Below are 24,834 nucleotides of genomic sequence, written 5' to 3'. Positions count from 1 at the left end.
TGCCTCAAGGAGCTTCACTCAGAACTAGGGAAAATTATTCAGAACTTGGTATCTTGTTCCTTCCCCCAACACAATATTCCTGAAAATATCTTGATGGCAAGTATCTCACCTCAGTCATAGATTAGAAAACGTTGGGAAGGATATCATCCCAGGATCTATAAGGATACTATATAAGTTAAAAATGAAAAACATTCCACTGAGGGATCACTGAGACTGTACTTATTTTCTGCAGAGATATATTGGACCTGGAAGAGGTATTGGCCAAAAGAGGACTCTGTTTCTTGCCTTTAAAGCATATGACTGATTTCTGGGAACTTTTCTAAGACTGCCATAGAAAATTTCAATGTCTCCATAACCATACTTGACAGCAGTAAAAGCAGAAGCAGAAATAGAAGAAATATGACCTCTATCTAATTTCTGTCTTCAAGCAATGATATCCAAGTGCATTTGGCTGGCTGAATCTAAATTTCACCCAAGACCCAAGGTGAAACTGAAGCTAGAAAATGTAATTTTGAAAACACTAATTATAAATAAATAATTAAAGCATAATGTTCAGCTAAATGAATTACCATATAAAGTAAACTTTATTTATCACCCAGAAACTTTATTTTTCGAATATATGAAAATATGCTTGTTCTTACATTGAGAGAAATACAAGTTATGACTATAACGCTATGGCATTTTTGCATAACATTGCCAAAAAAGTCTTAATAACCTTCTATTATTGGCAAAAATATGGCTAAACAGGTGATCAAAATTACAGGCAGGAGTGTAAAATAGTACAAGTCATAAGGGAAATGTTGCAATATCTATTAAAACTAAATATGCACATATTCATTGACACAGAATTTCACTTCTAGGAATTTATACTACATATATACAAATATCTATTATTATATTCATTTTGGTACTGTCTCAATAACAAAAAATTGAAACAAAATATTAAATAATCTCAAAAGTCTGGATAAAGATGTTTTTATAGCACATTGTTAAAATGGAATAGCCATTAAAAAGAATGAGTCAGACCTATGTGTAATGATATGGAGTCATCTCCAAAATATATTAAGTACAAAAATCAAGGTGCAAACTGTGCTCCAATTAAGATGCATATGCAACACACATACAAGTGTACATGCATGGAACATATATATAGTTCTATATATAAGGAATACTTTCTCTAAAAGAACATTCATGAAACTAGAAGGGCAATTGTCTTCAGGATAGAAATATGGTGGGTGGAGAAAAAAGTTGGGACAGAGATTTTATCATATACTTTTTCACACTATTTGAATTTTGATTCATGAACATCTATAACCTATTCAAAATTGATTTTTTAAATGTTACTTAAAAATTAAAATTTTTGTTTACTATATACTTATTTAAAGTTCTGAGCATTTTTTAAAAAGTCTAGTTTATTGAGGTAAAATATACATACAGTATAAAATCTACATTTTCTGGATTTTCAATGATTTTTGACAAATAGAGATGTATAAATATCATCATAATCAAAATTCAAAAACTATTTCTAATACCCATATACTTCTTTCAAGAAAAAATAAATTTCTATGTATATTCACAAGATGGTGAGAGAAGGGCAATCACTAATTATAAGTCATTAAGCATTCAATCATTGTGAATACTCTATTAGTTTCATTTTTGTGGGTACAAAGATGATTATTAGTGTGTTTTAAACTTTCTGAGTTATTCTCTATACTAGCCTGGTATGAAGGCAAGTAACAAATTGGGAGATGGTTAAAAGATATTAATGCATAGGAAGTCCCAAATGTTATGCTTTAATGTACTAATACTTCTACAAATATTAACCTTATTCCAAAAAGAAGTAAGTTTCAGATAATGAAAGAAACCTGGTCATGGGAAGTGAAATGACTGTTAATTGCATTTCAAGTAGTTTAGCTAAATTTTCAGTAATATTATACATCTTTTCGGAGTTGTCTCTGTTTTACCCCATTAGCTCAAGTATACATAATTAGTTTTTGCATTAGTGTACATTAGTCACTTCTTCCCCTCCCCCACCCCCACCTCCCAGAGTCTCACTCTATTTCTCTTTCCTGCACATGCTTTATTCCAGTCCCTGGTTATGGCCTGAAATGTAAACTATTTTTTTCAGGGCTAGAGTACTAGTCATGGAATCTGTGTTCCTAACTCAGAAGTATGACTACGGATTTAAGGATAACACAGGAATTCTATGAGAAATCTTCCTTACTCCTCCAATTCTCTTCTCCTCAGCTCAATTGGCTGCAAGACTATGGAAAAATTAGTTAAATTTTGTCCTGGTAAGAAATCCCTTGTAAGTTATGGGCTAGTTGTAATATACAGACATTATCCCCTCCTTTTAATTGTTGCAACAGACAAATGTACTTTTCCCTCCTTCCCTTAAAACTTAAAGTAAAATGGAAACTGATCAAGAAGGACCCTGAAGTATCTAATATTTTAAAGGAATTTTTCTGTGGCATCCCTAATGTTTGATAGATTTAAATCTTTTCGATCCTCAAAATTATTTCTTCTAGTGGACCTCCTGGGTTTTCTTCTGTGTTGACCTTCTTAATTATTTTGGCTTCTGCCATCAACTTGAAAGAATTTATTAAACATTAAACAATGACATTTTGTGAGGCATTTAGGAGGGGTGGGGAAGGAGAAGGTTGATTTCTCTTCCTATCATTTCATATAAGATGCATATGGAAATCCTTCCTTAGGAAGAACTGAATGAATTTTAGTCTTTGGATCATTACTTTCATTTCTTTTCCAGTTTTGTGGGTAATATAAAAACACAGGTGTATTTTATTTTTTAAATTATTTTTTTTAACTAATTTTTATTGTAGTATAGATGCTTTGCAATGTTGTGTTAGTTTCTACTGTAAGCAAAGTGAATCAGCTATACACATGGTTATTTTAAATTAAATAGCATTGCTATCATCGGAGTGTTTTCATAATTCTCTATGCAGGCTTTGAATACCCTTGAAGGTAAGTTTTGACATCTCTTCAGATATCAAAATGATGATCAATGATTTAAAAGCACACTAAGGATCATGGATATGAGAAAACTTTGATGAGTCTTACTGCATATCAGTATCTTAAATTTTAAAAGTGCTGTTTGAGGTCATATAGTACAATTTTCTCACTTTATAGATGAGTCAATTGGACCCAGAAATATGCAACAAACTAGAGAGTGGAGCCAATAATAAAACTAAGTCTCCATATTCCCAGTCTAAGTAAGTTTCTTTCCATAGTATCATATTCCTAAATCCAACTAATAGTCATGAAAATGAGATATTTAGAATGTGTTGAAAATATTTTTATTTTTTCAAAGTACATTATGTAGCTCTTTATAGTTTTCACTCAAAATGTTGCTGAAAGTTAGGAAAGGTCAGTTGTATTTTTGATTCCTGCTGAAATAGCAATCAGACATAAACAAGCTCCTGAAGATCACTACAGAATTTTCCTATGTATGTCTAGGTATGTCCTTTCATTTATATAATCACTTTCTCATCTACAGTCCCAGTCATTCTACATTGATAATGAGAAATAACCTTTCCTAAAGTTGTTTTTTTCCCTCCAAAAAGATCTTCATGAAGATTTATTCAAGACAACTTGTACTACACATCAAGGTAAGTAAAACATGTCTTTCAGTGTACTAATGCTTTTGAGGAAGTTGAGGGGTTGTTGGTAAAATGTAACAGGGGCACTGTTTTACTCTGAATTGCAGTGCTTATTCAAATATTCTGGAAATGGAGAGAGAACCAAGGCTTTTCATAATTCTTTACTAATAACAGGTGATAATGGTGATGCTCTAACTACTAAAATATTAAATGAACAATATAGAATTCATCATTATTTCAATTTTTAAACACCTGTCTCTTCTTCAGACCAGTGTGAAATAACAATCAGTAAAGTAACAGAAAATAGAATCAGTCCTTAGGACAAAAGTTGATGAAAATAATTGATTAGAAATGTGATTAAAAATGTTGTTTCTATTTTCTAAGTTTTGCTTTCACAAATGAGCTGGAATACCTCTAAATAAAACAACACCTACAACTTTACTTAAATGCAGGTATAAATATCTCCAGGGGAAAATAGGGAAGAGAACTATATGCTAGGTATTCTACAAGGCAATTTATGTGTGTGACTTTATTTAAGCTCCAAAGCAAGAAAAAAGTCTCAGAGGAGTCACTTAACCTACCCAAAGTCACATGGAAAAGCAAAAACAAAGAGAGAAATAGAATCTGATACCCAATTAGCCTGACTTCAATGTTTCAATTGATGAGGAATATATACACACACATATATATGCATGAAACATATATATTATTACACTACCATATATATTACAATATTACATATATATACACCTTGTTGTTTGCCTGTAAATATATATATATGCCTTGTTTTTTTTAAGTAGTTGTTAAAGGAACTCTCAGACACAACTTTTTTAGCATAGATAATAGGGAGATTGCACCAATTATAATCCTTTCCTCCTTCCCCTTTTTCCATTTCTTCCTTTTTCTCCTTTTATTCCTCGTTATCTTTATTTATTTGAGTGGCATGCAACAAGTGTTATATTTTCAAAACAGTTTTTTTAATGTTTTCCTAAGAAATCTTTTATTCTTCCAATTATCATTATCACTATTGACATCACGTCATCAACTTTTATAAATGTTCTATTATTAATTTTCTCTCTTAGGTGTTATGATTTATACATGATCTTATGCTTATTTCACAGTAACTCAGTTATTAAAGTCAAGTTTTCAAAATTCTTATTTGTGTTGACTTTAATTTCACAATTAAATAAATCAATGAAATACGTAATTAAAAAGAAACTAACTGAGCTCTGAACACCCCTGGCTTTTTGAGGTGTTGAGACTACACCTATTCTCTTTCTTCTAGGAACTTATATTCCAGTTAACAGTAATGATACCTTACATTAATACAGTCCTTTACAGCTAATGAAAATACTTTAACATGTATTATCTCCTAATGAGATAATTTACAAAGATATACTAAATTTGCTGGGATATGTTTTATGCAGGAGGAATTTAGAAGCAAGATTTTATTAGTTAGAGTCAGTTTCATATTTGAAAAATAAGCCTACTGATGAGGTTGGATTTTATAGTAGAGAGTAGAAAATAAATTTTTTCCAGACCTTTTATGACTATGCCTTTACAGGTTTTTTTTTTTTTTTTAATTTGGCTGGAGAAATTGGGTTATAATTTGTGAGTTATTGGAGGAAGATTGCAAGAGAAGGATAAAACAAGTATCAGGAAGAATGAGGTTTGGGGAAGATGATTGAGGAAAGCAGAATCAGGAGAGCAATTGACAATACAGTGGTGAATATAGATAAGTTCTCACACACACACACACACACACACACACACACAGAATTTGGGATAAGAATGGGTGTTTTGCTGCTTTGGCAGAAAATAAGAATTTTCTTGAAGCTTGTAAAAATATCAGTGCTGAAGATCCACTCATAGATAGTTTGAATTTATTGTTGTTGGGTGAACCCCAGGTATTGGTATGTTTTAAAAAAATCCTTAGGTAGTTCTAATGGGTAACTAGGGTTGAACACCACTCCCTTAGCATTGGCTCTCACATTTTTGTGTGCATCAGAATTACTGGAGGGCTTATTAAACCTGGTGTTTCTGGCTTGTTACATTTGGGTTGGTGCCTGTTATGAACTGAATGTTTGTGTCCCCTTGAAATTCATCTGTTGAAGCCCTCACTCCCAATGTGACTGCATTTGGTGGTAGGCTCTGTGAGGAGGTGATAAAACCCTAATCCAGCAAGCCTGCTGACATTAAAATAAGGGGAAGAGACACCAGAGATTACTTTCTGGACTGTGTGAGAACACAGCAAGAAGATGGCAGTCTGGAAGTCAGGAAGAGAAACTTCCAGAGACTGAATTTGCTGGCACCTTTATCTTGGACTTTCTAGCCCCCAGAACTGTGAGGAAATAAATTACTGTAGTTTAAACCAACAAGTTTATGGGAGTTTTGTTATGGCATCCCTAGAAACTAATACAAGGTCCAAGAATTGGCATGTCTAAGAAATTCCAAGGTGTTGATGATGCTGCTGGCTTTGGGATCACATTTTTAAAATGCCTATTAAAGAAATAAAATCTGTCTTAGTAACCATGAGTCATTATTAATTGATTGTCTTAATGCAAAAACAACATTGTCCACAGTAGTGTTCCACAGTTCCACAGTACTGTTCTTATCCTCATGGTTTTGGAGTGAATTTCTATATCTCCCTGAAGACATAGGTTTAAGCAAATCATCTTGATGATAGTTATTCTGTTTTATCTTTAACAGACTTTATCTGTTAAAGATATGAGTTAACAGACTTTATCATAACTAAAAACCCCACAGAGAAATGTGCTCATTTATAGTACCTGGTCTACATGTAACTTAGTCCTTTTGTTTTATCCCTAAATAGTGTTGTATTTGTTCATTTATTTATTTATTCAATCCTGCAATGATGTGGGATTAGTATATTGTGGATTTCTGGGGTCCGCTTGTTTAGTTTGTTTTAGATAAATATAAAAAATACTACCCAACTATGGTAAGCGTTTCTTATTTATAAAAGATACTTAGCTACAATTTTAAATAATAAAATTAGTAAATTCATACATTGAATAAAAACCAGCATATTTTCAAATCATATGACACTTCAAGGAGATTAGTGGAAAACAAACAAACAAACAAAAAACTTATTGTATACTTCTGAGGGTATTCACTATCATAAAATGGCAACATTGAACACCCTGAAATAGCAATCCAAACTTCCAAAAATTCTATACAGTTTTCAAAAGCAGGTACTCATAAAGGGGTACACAATGTAGTTACATAAGAAAGGAAAAGAAATTCTATCCTGAGAAGATAAAATCTTGAGAATGTCTACATACGCAAAGTGGATGAAAAATTTAATCAATCATTTTGGTGTCTTATCCCACAGCATTGGTATTAATGAAAAATGTGGGGTCTTCTGAGAACTGAGTTAGCTGATTCTGTGGCTTTATCAGTCTGATAAATGATTGGTAATTTATTTCACAGTTCTCCTTGAACTTAATTCATGGTGGCAGGTAAAATTCTCCTTTGTAAAATGGTCACCTAGGGAATTCACTTTAGAAGGAGAGGGAACAGAAAACTCCTTAAGAGAAGCAAAGAAAAATGAATCTGGGGATGGTATTGAAGACTTAGAAAAATGGATAAATTTTTGGTTCAAGAACATTGAAAATGTTATTCATGGACTCTGAAAAATTTGGGTTTGTACATGGAGATTACTGACTGCCAACACATTGTTTCCACCTACCACAAAATAGCTTTATCTGTTTAAGAGTAAACACTAGAGTGTCCTCATTTTACAGACAGACTGCCCAAGAGGAGATTAACTACTTTATACACATGGTAATTACAGTTATTTTCTCTCTCCTAACAAATAAGCAAGTGTTTGCTTTGTTATTTATTTCTTATCAGAAAGTCATCTGGAAAAATTCAGAAACAATTCTGGAAGGAAATAAGAGAACTAATGTGTGGAATAACCCAATCTCTGGAATTTGTGGACTGAAGAAAATAATAAATATGATTCTTAGCTTTAAATGAATTGTGGAAAGTGGTAAGTACATGTATTTCAGATTTATAATCAAGAAAATGTGCTCAGAACTTTACTGGTACCCAAGCTTCTTTTTGATTTGATATGAGTAATAATACCACAATTGATTATAAATCTCAACTTTAAAAAATTGTTCAGTGAAGATTTTTTTGTCACGCAGATGGATCAGTATGATACTGGCACAAAAAAAGGTTTAAACACTGCCAATTATCTTAATTGATAAAGCAGGTAAGAGGCTATAATTTTAAAAAGGAACATCTTTCTTATTTCTCCTATATTATGGATTTAGCAGTTATTTGGACATATCTTCTAAATTGTATTATGGTTTCCTTTTCAAAAAAAATTACTAATCTATGTTTCTCAGGACAGTACACTACTAAAAAGGAAGGAGAATTTAAGCACATAGACCAATATTGACTATTATTAATACCACATGGAGAAATCTGTTAGGAACAAAATGAGATTGTTTCCAGTTTGAATTTGTGTTTCTGCTAGAATTTTTTTGACTCTGGACAGCAAACAATGATTAAACAAGCAGTATAACCTCAAAATAAGCTATTGGGCAATGATTCTTATGCAGAATATAAACTTTACTAAAACTATGAGGGCCAGAATCGTTGCTGATAGACAATTTGAAAACTGAGGTTATTATAAGGCACTGGTTTTTAAAGGTTTTATTTTTATCCCATCTTCCCTTTTTTTTTTTTCATCTTCACTTTTTAAAAAATCATTTATTCTAGTGACATGAAATCATACTTGGTGGATCAAGATTGAAGACCTACTGATATATTGACAGAAAAATAAGTGTTATCCTCCAAAGTGATGATTATTTTACTACTTTAAACTATAAATAGCCACTATAGATAACTTATCATCCTATCTATTAAAATTAAGAAACAGTGGCTCAGACCAACTCTTCTAAAACAAACCAACTTTTGGGGAAGCTGAATTCTAATATATATATATCTCCTATCAACTAAGTTAGTTACTAAGATCAATGTTTCCTGTAAAATTTGCCAGGAGTGCAATATCTGTCAAAATACCAATGGCATTTCTTCACTGTGCTAGAACAAATAATACTAAAATTTTTATGAAAATTCAAAAGACCCCAAATAGACAAAACAATCTTGAGAAAGAAGAACAAAGCTGGAGGTATTGCACTCCTTGGCTTCAAACTATATTACAAAGCTACAATAATTAAAGCAGTATGATACTGGCACAAAAACAGATGCATAGATCAATGAATCAGAATTGAGAGTTTAGAAATGAACCCACACTTATATGATCAATTAATCTACCACAAAGGAAGCAAGAATATACAATGGAGAAAAGACAGTCTCTTCAATAAGTTGTGTTTGGAAAGTGGGACAGTCACTTGCTAAAGAATCAAAATGGACTACTTTCTCACACCACATACAAAAATAAATTCAAAATTGATTAGAGGTTTAAATGTAAGACCTGAAACCAAAAAACTCCTAGAAGAAAACATAGGCAGTACACTCTATGACATCATCAGTCTTAGCAATAAATTTTTGGATACATCTCCCCAGGCAAGGGAAACAAAAGCAGAAAATAAACAAATGAGACTATATCAAATGAAAAGGCTTTTGCCAGAGAAGGAAACTATCAACAAAACAAAAAGGCTGCCTACTGAATGGGAGAAGATATTTGCAAACAATATACCTGATAAGGGGTTAATATCCAAAATATACAAAGAACTCATACAACTCAACATCAAAAACACAATAAACTCAATTAAAAAATGAGCAGAGGACTTGAATAGACATTTTTTCCAATAAGATATACAAATGGCCAACAAGTATATGAAACAGTGCTCAACATCACTAATCATCAGGGAAATCAAATCAACACCACAATGAGATATCACCTCACACGTTTCAGAATGACTATCTTCACAAAAAGCAAGAAATAATAAATGTTGTTTAGGATGTGGATAAAAGGGAACTCTTGTGCACTGTTGGTTGGAACTCTTGTACACTGTTCCATGGTGTAGCCACCATGGAAAACAGTATGGAGATTACTCAAGAAATTAAATAAAGAACTATCATATGATCTAGCAATTCTACTTCTGGGTATTTATCTGAAGAAAATGAAAACACTAATTGGAAAAGATATATGCACTCCTATGTTCACTGCAGTATTATCTACCATAATCAGACTATGGAAGCAACCTAAGTGCCCATGAACAGATGGGTGTGGTATATATATAAAATGATATATATATAAACCATAGAAAATAATTAAACCTTGCCATTTGTGAGAACATGGATGGGCCTAGAGTGTATTACGCTAAGTGAAATAAGTCAGGTGGAGAAAATAAATACTCTAAGATTTCACTGATAAGTGGAATTTAAAAAACAAAAGAAATGAATAAACGTAACAAAACAGAAACAGATTCAGAGATCCAGAGGACAAACAAGTGGTTGCCAGAAAGGAGGGAGTTGGGGGAGGATAGAAATAAGTGATGGAAATTAAGAGGTTAAAAAAATTTGACCAGGAGTTTGCATTGCAAAACAACTATATATTTTCTGTATGTAATATTGAGATATTTTTATAGTGTGAAACAATTAAAGCCATGGCATTTTGATGCAGACACTTCGATGTGATTTTCCACATACAAACATTTTTACTATGACCAAGAGCAAGCCATTCCATTTTGGGCATTGTACAAGGGGAAAAAAAAGAATACTGTTTAAGCAAGAGTCAAAGACTGAGGAAGACCCTAGGAATACAGTTATTATTTAATTTTCTTACTTATTTTATTAATTTGATCAATTTATTGATTTTTATTTAATTTTCATTGTGAAGCAGGCTATGTGTGGAAATTATAGGAATACCTGGTCTCTCTTGGGAATCAAGGAAATGTTTATTGAGGAACTAATGCTCATTATGAGCTCACAAGAATTAGGAGGACTTTTAACTGGGTCAAGGGTAGGCAAGAGCTTTCCAAATATGGAACAGAATGTGTGAGGATCTTAAGGCAGGAAGAATAATAAATTATTTAATGGATTGAAATAAAACATTGAGGCAAGAGCAGGGACAAATGGGTCTCATGAAGAGGGCAGGCCTGGATGATATAGGGGTGTGAATCTACATTGAGGATTTTGGTCTCTATCCTAGAAATGACAGGCACCCACTGACCACTTTAGTAGGGTAGTTAGATGATTTGACTTGTGCTTTCAGTGGAGGAAGAATAGAGTATATTAATGAATTTGGAAAAGCTAATTGGAACACCTTAACAATCATTCAGATCAGAGACTAAAGGAGACTGTAATGGTGTTGGCAAAGGAATCAAAGAAGTGACATATTTGGGCAGTAACCATCTACAGAAATTGGGTATCAGGGTATATGAGAAAGGCAGAATTCTTGGAGGATTGCTAGGTTTCTTTCAAGAGCTATTATATGAATAAGAAAGTAATATACTCTCCTATAGAACTAGTACTTTTTATAAATAAATTTATTTTTTAAATTTTTATTTATTTTTGGCTATGTTGGGTCTTTGTTGCTGTGTGTGGGCTTCCTCTAGTTGTGGCGAGCGGGGGCTACTCTTCAGTGTGGTGTATGGGCTTCTCACAGCAGTGGCTTTTCTTGTTGCAGAGCATGAGCTCTGGGCGCACGGGCTTCAGTAGTTGTGGCTCACGGGCTCTAGAGCACAGACTCAGTAGTTGTGGCGCACGGGCTTAGTTGCTCCACGGCATGGGGGATCTTCCCGGACGAGGGCTTGAACCCATGTACCCTGCACTGGCAGGCGGATTCTTAACCACTGTGCCACCAGGGAAGCCCCTAGAACTAGTATTTTTTTTAAGGTAGAATCTGTGGTGGGCTTGGGGGTTGAGGGAAGAAATTATGAACTCAGTTTATACCTGAATTTGAAATCCCTGTGAAATATCCAAGTGAAATTGTTAAGCAGACAGTTGAATGTGTGGGGCTGAAATCAAGAAGAAAGATTTAAATTGGAGCTATACTGATATCTATTATTATAAGGCATTCACCAAATACCAAATATTTTTCTAAAACGTTACATGTATTAATTATTTAATCATTACAACAACACTATGAGGACATTATTATTATTACCTGTACTTTGCAGAAGAGGAAACTGAGGCATGGAGAGCTGGATCAACTTGCTCACCATTATAGCAGCAGTAAGTAGATATGGAGAACGGGGTTAACAGCAGGCCTGCAATCTATTCCCTCCCTTTACTAGGGAACACAAGAAAAAAAGAAAGGTAACCTGATCAAATTTCATTGTAAATATGCTAATGATAGACTTCCTGGCAAGCACACTAGTAGTGTTTACTAACTGGAGAGTCCTTATGTATGTAATGCTTTTAGGGGATTTACCTGGTCTTCCTAGGTAAATGGTCTTCCTGGGATGGATTAAGATAAACAAACCTGATATCTATGGTTCTGTGAGCATGGCTCCATGGAAAATGTCCCATAAGCTATGTCACTACTAGACTATAAAATAAGGATTTTTTGTCATTCTTATTTGAGTAACTAAAACACACATGCACATCACTTAGATTTCTCAGAGATTTTATATGTGTGTATGTATGGCTCATATGTCCTAATGTGATGAGAAAGGATGTGAGAGCTTGCCATGGCAGTCTAAATTTATCCTTGCTTGTTTTACTCCTTGTGAATACTTGTATACTTGAACCTAGCACCTAGGACTATCTTTTTTTAAAACACCAAAAGTTGAAAATTAGGTCAAGGAGTATGAGCTGACCAAGGAATCTGAACAGTAGTTATCAAAGAAATATAAGAAAACAACAGCAAAATGTGATGCCACAGGAACCAGAACATAAAACCAATATTTTAACCAATCCCTTAGCCTCATCCCATTGTTGAAACTCTCTCCTGACCCTGGCATAGTCTTGAAGATGATGTTGGGTTACAGATGGTTAGGGACAAAGAATAGTGTGGGTTAGGAATAAGTGTGAGGATGAATTTCATGGAAGTGGGTAGGGATCAAGGAGGAGGATTGGTCAAAGTTGGGTTAAGGGAGGACGTAGTAGTTTGACACTGCCCAAGTCAAATTATGTATAAGCAGAAGATATGTGTACTACAGCAACTTAATTCAGAAAAGCTCTTCAATCATTTTAAGTATAATGTTTGCTCATTTTCTAGGAATTCCTGATATCCTGAGTGATTTGCCTATCACATTCACTAATTACTTTATAAACATTATGATGGTCATACTTATTTACTTTCCAGTAATAATTTCAGAATACGAATGGATTTTATTTCACTTTCTGTTTGAAAATCTAGATGGCATATTACTCTCCTTTTTGTAAGCTTCCTAATTGTGGTAATTTTGTTTGATTGAATCTATATTAGGCACTGAAGTAGAAAGGAGAAAAAAATGTGGGTTCATAAAAAGATCCATTAAACCCAACTGTCAACTCTATAGTCAATTCTCAATTAAATATTTTTCTGTTGTTTCAGTAAAATAGAGTGCTATAAATAAACTTAAAAATAATGGTTTTAGGATAAATATCTAAGGTCACATAACCCAATCAAATATAGACAGCATATTTTTCTGGTTTATAAATTTAACACAGACTCATAAAAATTTCTAAAATGACATGGAAATGAAGAGGGCTTCCCTGGTGGCACAGTGGTTGGGAGTCCGCCGGCCGATGCAGGAGACCTGGGCTCGTGCCCCGGTCCGGGAGGATCCCACATGCCGCGTAGCGGCTGGGCCCGTGAGCCATGGCCACTGGGCCTGCGCGTCCGGAGCCTGTGCTCTGCAACGGGAGAGGCCACAGCAGTGAGAGGCCTGAGTACCGCAAAAAAAAAAAAAAAAAAGGAGACATTGTAATGGGTGAGGGTCAGAGGTATATTTTGTGCATATTATCAGGTAATTAAGAAAAAATGGAGCCATTTTGATGTAATTATGCCAATATATTATATTAAAATATAATTTTTTCTTAAAAATGACTATATTAAAACTGCTAAATCAAAATATCTATCCCCATAAAGATCTACGACAAACTCCTATAACATGTAATAGTAAGTATTAAAGAAGGTTCTTAAGCCACACTTTTCCTATTGGGATATTCTGAGAAATAAGGGGTCTAAGTTCAAATTATTTTGAAAAATACTACATACTACCACTGTCTTGCAAGTCTTCAGTGTGCACTAATTAAGGTTATGAAAAACATTTTTTGAAGTCTACTTAAATTAATTTACACTTGTGTTTCCAAAACTACTTTGAGCACAGGACTCTGAATATGGGTATTGGTAAAATGTTACCGATATTTTTAAAATTTATTATTATTATTTTTTTTGTTTTACTTACTTTTACTGAAGTATAGTTGATTTACAATGTTGTGTTAATTACTGCTGCAAGCAAAATGATTCACTTATACATATATATACATTCTTTTTGTAAATATTCTTTTCCATTATGGCTTATCATAATATATTGAATATAGTTCTCTGGGCTATACAGTAGGACCTTGTTACTTATCCATTTTTTATATAAAAGCTTACATTTGTTAACCCCAACCTCCTCCCACTCCATCCCTCCCCTAACACCCTCTCCCTTGGCAACTGCCAGTCTGTTCTCTATGTTCATGATTCTGTTTCTGTTCCATAGACAGTTTCATTTGTGTTATATTTTAGATTCCACATATAAGTGATATCGTATGGTATTTGTCTTTCTCTTTCTGACTTACTTCACTTAGTATGATAATCTCTAGTTGTGTCCATGTTGCTGTTCTCTCTTATGGCTGAGAAGTATTCCATTGTATATATGTACCACATCTTTATCTGTCCATTTGTCCATCTGTCAATGGACATTTAAGTTCTTTCCATGTCTTTGTTATTGTGAATAGTGCTGCTATGAACATAGGGGTGCTCATACCTTTTTGAATTATAGTTTTGTCCAGATATATGCCCAGGAGTGGGATTGCTGGATCGTATGGTAATTCTATTTTTAGTTTTCTGAGGAACATCCCTACTATTTTCCACAGTGGCTGCGCCAATTTACATTCCCACCAACAGTGTAGGAGGGCTCCCTTTTCTCACACCCTCTCCAGCATTTATTATTTGTAGACTTTTAATAATGTTACTGATATTTGTTCATATTTATTTATCATTTATTTCATCCAAAGCATTATGCTGGCTGAGTTCCAACTCAGGTCTGACTGGATTAACAGCTTTATTTCTTAATCCTTATGCTGTACTAATCTCTAATATTCTATAGAAATTTTTATTAATTCTAACAAAGTTTTGGGAGCTTAGCAGTTAATTTTCTAAAAAGAATCATGAATCTCTCCTTCATACCTTTTTTTAATCCATCTTATTGAGATGGAATTGCTACAGTTTTGTTTTGGTTTATTTCCCAAAGCACACAGCTGCTTCCGTAACTGGCACTATAGTCAATCTACACTCCATATCCTTACCAGAACATATGATTTCAAATTACCCACTGCCAATGCCATTGTTTTAGTGTTAGGTACATTTTCTCTTTGCAGTGAGGGATGTTATTAAAGGCAACTACACAAAACTTACTATTGTATTTGTGGTGAAATTGCTGACATTCCTCATTTCAAGCAATGATTTATAGCCATTGATGTACACAGTACCTGAGGAGCCTTTGAAGAAAAAGGAAAGAGGTCTTTGATCAGGATTGGTGTCTGCCCATAAGCAATCATATTTAGTGGAATTATGATAGAGGTGCAGAAGACAATAGAAACCATAATGCAGGAGAAATACAGGTCCCCTGAATAAATGTAGGAAGGAAGGAGTCAGTCAACACTTCAGTGTTTCAGGGGCTTCACCTGCTGATGGAATCTGCCATAATCCAGCTACCTGATAGAAAAACATTGAATAAAACACCATTGACAATTGCAATTAGGCTAGTGAATGCACTTCACCTTTGTGTAGCCCATAATAGAACCCTGCCATACCTCCCACTGACTCTGAGCAACTACTAGAACAGCTTTCTAAATGAAAATATGGAGGCTTAGAAATGCTTGAGGAAAAAAATCTTTGCAGAGACCGAAATTCCAATGGGATCAGAAGACCTGGAGCTACCAAGATAAATTAACATAAATTTGATTGCATTGTATGCCTGAGTTGGTGAACAATGAGACATCCCAGTCACATAAAAATGTATTTTCACTTTGTTCAATTTAGCACACAGTGTTCTCTTAAATCAAATTCAGGGGGGAAACTTTCTCTAGGTTTACTTACAATAAAGTTTTCATTTTTCTAGGACAAATACCTAAAAATCATGTGGTAATTGAATGTTTAACTTCATAGTAAACTGACAAAACTGGTAGTGATATTGTGATTTATAATAAAAAGTATATATTTAGTCTTTGACTCTTTTATGGCACAGAGCTCCTAAAGCCCTTGGAATTTCCTAACTGATAAGGGCAAAAAATATATTTTTTGTTATGATAATGACGTAAACTTTGGAAAGCCTCTAAGGAGGTGGGGGACCTGGTTGCCAGGACAGCCAATCTTGTGATTAGAGGGTTGGAACTTCCAGTTTCACACCCTGATTTCCAGGGAGCGGGAGGAGATACAGATTGAGTTTAACCACTACTGGCCAATTATCGGTCAATCATGCCTTTGTAATGAAGCCTCCAAAAACCCAAAAGGAGGGAATTCAGAGAATTTCCAGGTTGGTGAAATTATGGAGGTGTTGGGAGAGTGGTGCTCCTGGAGAGAGCACGGAAGCTCTGCAGTATTTCCCCATTCCTTGCTCAATGTATCTCTTCCATCTGGCTATTCCTGAGTTATATTCTTTTTTTTTTTAATGTAAATTGATTTATTTGTTTTTTCTTCTAGTTTTATTGAGATATAACTGACAAACAATGCTGTATAAGTTTCAGGGGTACAGCATAATGCTTTGATGTATATATCATTTAAAGATTACTATATAATTTTAGTGAACATCCATAATCTCACATAGATTAAAAATAAAAGGAAAAATTCCCTGTGATGAGAACTACTAGATTTACTCTCTTAACAAATTCCATGTATAACACACCAGTGTTAATTATATTTATCATGCTGTACATTACATCCCTAGTACTTATTTATCTGATAACTAGTAGTTTGTATCAAAAGTTTGTACTAAATATACCATCTTCATCAAATTCCCACACCCCAACTCCCCACTTCTGGTTACCATAAACTTGATCTCTTTTTTTATGAGTTTGTTTTAGTTTGTTTTTGAAGTATAATTGACTGACAACACCATGTTAGTTCCTGTTGCATAACACAGTGATTACATAGCTCTATACTTTGCAATATGATCACTATGATAAGTCTAGTTATGATCTGTCACTATACAAAGATATTACATTAGAATTGACAATGTTTTCTACTTTATACATTTCATCCAGATGACTCATTCATTTTGTAACTGTAAATTTGTACCTCTTAATTTTCCTTACATATTTCTCTCCTTCCCCAGCCCCATCACATCTGACAACCACTTGTTTGTCCTCTGGATATATGACTCTTTCTGTTTTGTTATGTTTATTCATTCCTTTGGTTTTATAGATTCCACAAATAAGTGAAATCATATAGTATTTGTCTTTCTCTGATTTATTTCACTCAGCATAATACAGTATATGCCCATCCATGTTTTGACAAGTGGCAAGATTTCATTCTTTTTATGCCTAAGTAATATTTTATTATATACATATCTATATCACTATATATACATATATACGTATATATATGTATATATATGTATATATGTATATGTATATGTGTGTGTGTGTGTATATATATATATATATATATATATATATCACGTCTTCTTTATCCATTCATCACTTAGGTTGCTTCCATATCCTGGCTATTGTAAATAATGCTGAAATGAATATAAGACCGCATATATCTTTTCCAATTAGTTTTTCTCACTTTCTTCAAATAAATACCCAGAAGTAGAATTGCTGGATCATATTTTTAATTTATTTTTATTTTTTTTGAGTAATCTCCATACAGTTTTCCAATAGTAGCTACATGGTTTTACGTCCCCATCAAGAGTACACGAAAGTTCCCTTTTATCCACATCCTCAACATTTATTATTTCTTGCTTTTTGTGAAGACAGCCATTCTGAAATGTATGAGGTGATATCTCATTGTGGTTTTGATTTGATTTCCCTGATGATTAGTGATGTTGAGCCTCGTTTCGTATACTTGTTGCCCACGTGTATGTTTTCTTCAAAAAAAAATCTATTCAGGTCCTCTGCTCATTTTTTAATTGAGTTTATTGTGTTTTTGATGTTGAGTTGTATGAGTTCTTTGTATATTTTGTATATTAACCCCTTATTAGATATATTGTTTGCAAATATCATCTCCCATTCAGTAGGCAGCCTTTTTGTTTTGTTGATAGTTTCCTTCTCGGGCAAAAGCCTTTTAGTTTGATGCAGTCCCATTTGTTAATTTTTCGCTTTTGTTTCCCTTGCCTGGGGAGACATATCCAAAAATTTATTGCTAAGACTGATGATGTCATAGAGTGTACTGCCTATGCTTTCTTCTAGGAGTTTTTTGGTTTCAGGTCTTACATTTAAATATCGAATCCATTTTGAATTTATTTTTGTATATGGTGTGAGAAATTAGTCTATTTTGATTCTTTTACATGTGACTGTCCAGCTTTCTCAACACCATTTATTGAAGAGGCTGTCTTTCCCCCCATTGTATATCCTTGCTTCCTTTGTGTTAGATTATATAACCATATAAATGTGGGATGATTTCTGGGTTCTCAGTTCTGTTCCATTGATCTATGTGTCTGTTTTTGTGCTGGTACTGCATTGTTTGATTATTGTAGCTTTGTAGTATAGTTTGATATCAGGAAGAGTGACACCTCCAGCTTTGTTCTTTCTCAAGATTATTTTGGTTAATTGGGTTTGTGTGTGTGTGTGTTTCCATACAAATATTAAGATTCTTTGCTCTAGTTCTATGAAAAATGCCATTGGTATTTTGATAGAGATTGCATTGAATCTGTAGATTGCCTTGGGTAGTATGGTCCTTTTAACAATGTTAATTCTTTTAATTCCTGATTATGGTATTTTTTTCCATTTGTTTGTGTCATCTTCAATTTCTTTCAACGGTGCCTTATAGATTCCTGAGTACAGGTCTTTTATCTCCTTAGTTAAATTTATTCCTGTTATGTTAGTCTTTGCATCTTACAAGGGATGCAGTTGTAAATGGGATTGTTTTATTAATTTCTCTTTAGTTGTTAGTGTATAGAAATGCAACTTTCTTTATATATTTTGTATCCTACAACTTTACTGAATGTATTGATAATTTCTAATAGTTTTTTGGTGACATCTTTAAGGCATATTGATGTAATTGGGGTGTTAATATCCCTTACTATTACTGCGCTATGGTCCATGTTATTCTTTATGTTTTTCCATATTTGCTTTTAGGGGTTCCTATGTTGGGTACATATATATTACAACGGTTATATATTCTTGTTAGATTGATTCCTCTAACATTATGTACTGTCCATTTTTGTCTCTTGTTACAGTTTTTGTTTTAAAGTCTATTTTGCCTGATATAAATATTGTTACCCAGCTTTATTTTCCTTTTCATTTGCATGGAATAAGTTTTTCCACTGCATCACTTTCAGTTTCTGTGTGTCTTTAGATCTGATGTGAGTCTCTTGTAGGTAGCATATACTTTTAACCCTTGACTAGGGGTTAAGGACACTGACACCCTGTATAGTCAAAAATCAATGTACAAATTTATTATTGGCCCCTCCATCCCACAGTTTCATATCTGTGGATTTTAAGAATTGCAAATCATACAGTATTGTAGTGTTGTTTTTTTTTGAAAAAACTCTGCATATACATTAATCCATGCAGCCATGTTGTTCAAGGGTCAACTGTATACAGGCCCTGTTTTTTTATCCATTCAACCACTCATGTCTTTTGATTGGATTATTTAATCCATTTACATTTAAAGTTATTATCTATTCGTATGTACTTATTGCCATTTTGTTCATATTTTCTGGTTGTTTTTTTTAAGTTCTTTTTGTTCCTTCTTCCTTTGCTCTCTTCCCTTGTGATTGGATGGTTACCTTAGTATTATGTTTGAATTCCTTTCTGTTTGTTGTGTGTGCATTTATTATAGGTTTTTGGTATTTTGGTATTTTTTATATATATATATATAAAATTATTTAGGTTGATGATTGCTTAAGTAGAATACATTCTAATAATACATTTAACAATCCTGCATCCCCTACAATCCTACAATGTTTCATCATTTTTTTTGAGGTAGGTAATATCTTACATCTTGTTTTGTGTGTCTCTTAACTACTTAATGTGGATATAGATGATTTTTCTACTTTTGTATTTTAACCTCCTACTAGCTTTATAAGTGGTTGTTCAACTGCCTTTACTATATTTTTTGCCTTTTCCTATGAGATTTTTCCTTTTGTAATTTTTTTATATTTCTAGTTATTTTCTTTTCTTTTCTGCTTAGAGAAGTCCCTTTAACATTTCATGTAAAGCCAGTAGAATGATTTCTTTTAGCTCTTGTTTGTCTATAAATCTCTTTCTCTCTTTCTAATCTGAATGATAACTTTATCAGGTACAGGATTCTTGGTTGTATGTTTTGTCCTTTCATCATTTTGAGTAAACTGTGGTCTGCAATGTTCCCCCTGAAAAGTCAGCTGACAGTCATATGGGAGTTCTCTTGTATGTAACTAGTTTGTTTATTTTGGTGTGTATGTGTTTTAAAATTCTCTGTTTATCTTTAATTCTGCCATATTAATTACAACATGTCTTGGTGTGGACCTCTTTTGGTTGATCTTGTTTGGGACTCTGTGCTTCCTGGACCTGAATGTTGGTTTCCTTTCCCAGGTTAAGGAAGTTTTCAGCTATTATTTCTTCAAACAAGTTCTCTGTCCTTTTCTCTCTCTTCTTCTTCTGGGGCCCTATAATGCAATGGTAGTGCACCTGATGTTGTCCTGGATGTCTCTTAAACTATCTTCATTTTTATTTTATTTTTATTTATTTTTGGTTGTGTCAGGTCTTAGTTGTGGTATGTGGGCTCTTTGTTGTGTGTGTGTGGGGGGGCTCTGTAGTTTGTGATACACAGCTCTAGTTGAGGTGCACAAGCTCAGTAGTTGTAGCACATGGGCTTAGTTGCCCTGTGACATGTGGGATCTTAGTTCCCTGACCAGGGATCAAACCAGTGTCCCATGCATTGTAAGGCAGATTCTTTACCATTGGATCACCAGGGAAGTCCCTGTCTTCATTTTTTTAATTTCTTTTTTTTTTCCTATTCAGCTTGCGTTATTTCCACTACTCTGTCTTCCAGTTTGCTGATACATTCGTCTGAGTTATCTAATCCCTGTTGATTGCTTCTAGAGTATTTTTAATTTTTGTTATTGCATCCTCAGCTCTCTCTGCTACTTTTTATGTTTTCTAACTCTTTGTTAAGCTTTTCACTGTGTTTGTCCATTCTTATGCCAAGTTTGTTGAGCATCTTTATGATCATTACCTTGAGCTTTTTATCAAGTGGATTGTTTGTCTCTACTTTGCTTAGGTTTTTGTTTTTTTGTTTGTTTGTTTGTTTTTTCCCCCTGAGGCTTTGCCCTGTTTCTCTGTTTATAATGTATTCCTCTGTCTCCTAATTTTGCCCAATTCTTTGTTGTTTCTATGTATTAGGTAGGTCAGTTATGTTTCCTGATCTTATAGAAATAACCTTATGTAGGAGATGTCCAATGGGGCCCAGCCACGTGTTCCATTCTGGTTGCCAGAGGTATACGTTCTAGGGGTCCCCCCTATGTGTGCTGTGTCATCCCTTTTGTTGTAGTGGGTCTAACTATTATGGGTACACTAGTAGGACAGGCTTGCTGCATGGCCCATGTGTCCTCAGTTCTGGTTCTGGCCTGCTGTTGAGCAGATGAGCCTCTGGTTTTAATAGGCTAGAGGTAGAACTCCAAAATGGGATTTATATTCACCAGTGTCCTCTCAGTAGCATGACCTCTCAAAGTGGCGACCGTGAGTATCTCTGTTTCTAGGGGGAGTCCAGTTGCCTCCTGCCTCTCTGGGAGGTTCTTCAAGATCAACAAGTGATTCTGACCCAGGCTCCTTTCAAATTACTTCTTTTTCCCTGGGTCTTGAAACATGTGAGTTTTGTGTGTGTGTGCTCTTGAAGATCAGAATTTTGTTTTTCACAACTCTATAGCTCTCCCATACACAAGCTTTGTTAGCCTTCAAAGTCAGATGCCCTGGGGGCTTCTCATCCCAATGTGGGACACCTGGGCTGGGGAGCTCAATGTAGGGCTCATGCTCCTAACTCTCTGTGGAGAACCTCTGCAATTGTGATTATTCTCCCATTTTGGTTTGCCTTTTTTTGGGTGTGCGTCTTTACTATACCTTGCCTCCACCCCTCATGTTATTTCTTCTTTATATCTTTAATTGTGGAAAATATTTTCTGTTTATCATCATGTTGTTTACAAAGATAGTTGCTCTATAAATAGTTTAAATTTTGCTGTGCCCCTGGGAGGAGACAAACTCAGGGTCTTCCTACTCTGTCTTCTTGGCCACATCTCTGCTCCTGATACTTTTTTTTGCAAAACAGAAGTTTTAATTTTGATAAAGTCAAGTTTATCAATTATTTATTTTATTGATTGTGCCCTTGATGTTGCATCTAAAAAGTTTTTTACACACTTAAGGCCATCTAGATTTTCTCCTGTATTATCTTCTAAGTGTTTTACAATTTTGCAATTTACATTTAGGACCATGATTCTTTTTTTTTTTTTTTTTGTGGTACACGGGCCCCTCACTGCTGTGTCCTGCTGCAGAGCACAGGCTCTGGACACACAGGCCCAGCGGCCATAGCTCATGGGCCCAGCTGCTCCACGGCACATGGGATCCTCCCAGACCGGGTCACGAACCCATACCCCCTGCATCGGCAGGTAGACCTCCAACCACTGTGCCACCAGGGAAGCCCAACCATGATTCATTTTGAGTTAATTTTTATGAGTGTGTAAGTTCTGTGTCTAGTTTCTTTCTTTTTTTTAATATTTTTATGTGGATGTTCAGTTTTTCCAGCACCATCTGTTGAAGAGACTATCTTTTCTCCATTGTATTGTCTTTGCTCCTTTGTCAAAGATTATTTCACTATATTTACATGGGTATATTTCTGGGCTCTCTACTCTTGTTTTATCAACTGATTTGTCTGTTTTTTTTTTTTTTTTTTTTTTTACCAATAGTACACTGTCTTTATTACTTTAGCTTTATAGTAAGTCTTGATATCAAGTAGCATCAGTTCTCCAACTTTGTTCTTCTCTGTCAATATTGTGTTGGCCCATATATTTCAATTTAGTTTACTTGTTTTCTTTCTGTTCAGTTTTGAGAGTTTTAAAATATTTTTGATACAAGTCTTTTCCCAGATATGTGATTTGCAAATATTTTCCTCTGGTACAATTTATCATATATAGTTTTTTTTTTCTTTTCTAGTCATGCTTTTGGTGTCATATTTGGTGTCATATTTAAAAATTTAAGAATGTCATATTTTTGTCTAGCTTAAGGTCCTAAAGATGTTTTTTTTCCCTATAAATGTGCCTAAAAGTGCAAAATTAACCCTGTGAGGATGAAATCACTTAGGTGATTTCTCTGACTGTATATCTTGTAAATAAAAGGAGATGAAAGATGGCACCTCTGAATATAATTAGGTTAATATATCCTGGTTTACTTTTTTTCTGAATGTGTTTAAGTCATTAAAGAAAAAAATTAAATAAGGATATTCAATTCTATTCATGCAATGAGACTGGAAATTAATTTATTTTTTACATGGACAAAATATTATATACATATAGTGTAGAGTTGTACTCATGAATTTATAAATATTTGAGTACCCATTATGTGACAGGTATTGTGGAGGACATTAGTGATTAAAGTAAAAAGAAAAAAAATCCTTCCCTGCATGGAAAACCTTTTAGTGAAAAATAATATATAATATATGATCTACATCATATATCATATAGGTCATAATGTGATATATGATTCAAATCATATACCTTATAAATATATATATATATGTATTTAATTACTTATTCAAAGGAAAGTGAAATAACAATTTATTGTTCCACTTGATGAGTCTATACCCTTAAGTCCTCTTGAGATGAGAGCTGTGAATCAGTTATTTCTTCTATAAATCTCAGTTTCCACATGATTCTGCTGATGCAAGCATCTCCTGAAATAACATAAGTCCAAGATTAAAAACCATATTTTCCCTGTGTAATGGTTCTTTAATGCCAGGTAAGGACTTTGGTTGGTCAACTTTCTTAGGATTTTTCACTGATATACTTTCATTATACAGTTGACCCTTGAAAAATGTGAGGGTTAGGGGTGCTGATTCCCCATGCAGTAAAATATTAGAGTATAACTTTTTCTGTATCTGTATCTGTGGTTCCATATCCACCAACCATGGATCATGTAGTACTGTAATACATATATAGTGGAAAGAAATCCAAGTATAAGTGGACTTGTGCAGTTCAAACAAATGTTGTTCAAGGGTCACTGTATTCAATTTTTTACATACTTACAGTCCAATTCTAATGTATTCTGTAACTCTATGACTTCAAATTGTATATAGAGTAAAATATTACTATTTTAATAAGGATGATAGGCACACATTACTAAACTATATTTATTATTTTAATATAAACACTACTTTATCACTTTTCATATTATCAAAGTAATTAAACAACCTGATTTTCATTCCAGAAAGGATTTGTGCCTGTGGACACAAATACTTATCACAGAATAGAATACAAATTGGAAAGCATTCAAGGCAGTAGAAAATAGTGATGGAATTGGAAAATAATTGTGGGGAAAATAAAGACAAACAGGTATTTAATAGAATATCTTTTACATTTGTGAAATGCTCTTAGAATCATTTAGAGCTTTCTAGTACCCAAATCAAGTAGGAAAACTATTAGTTATATAACACAATGCCTAAGAAAAGTATAATATTTTTCAGTGGGGTGCAAAACAAATCTGAGACACATTTTTCTCTCGTGTATTTGCATACAAGGGTACTAAGAACACTGGTATAAATATGCTCACCTAGGTAAATGCAAGACTTCAGGTATGGTAACAGAGGTTTTCCTTGTGGAAATCTTATACAAATTATTATTTGTAATTGGAGTAACACACTGATAGCCAAGTTTTAGCTTTCTAGAAGTAG

The sequence above is a fragment of the Globicephala melas genome, chromosome 20 (assembly GCF_963455315.2).
Source record: "Globicephala melas chromosome 20, mGloMel1.2, whole genome shotgun sequence".
Lineage (NCBI taxonomy): Eukaryota > Metazoa > Chordata > Mammalia > Artiodactyla > Delphinidae > Globicephala > Globicephala melas.
This window is presented reverse-complemented; position numbering follows the sequence as displayed.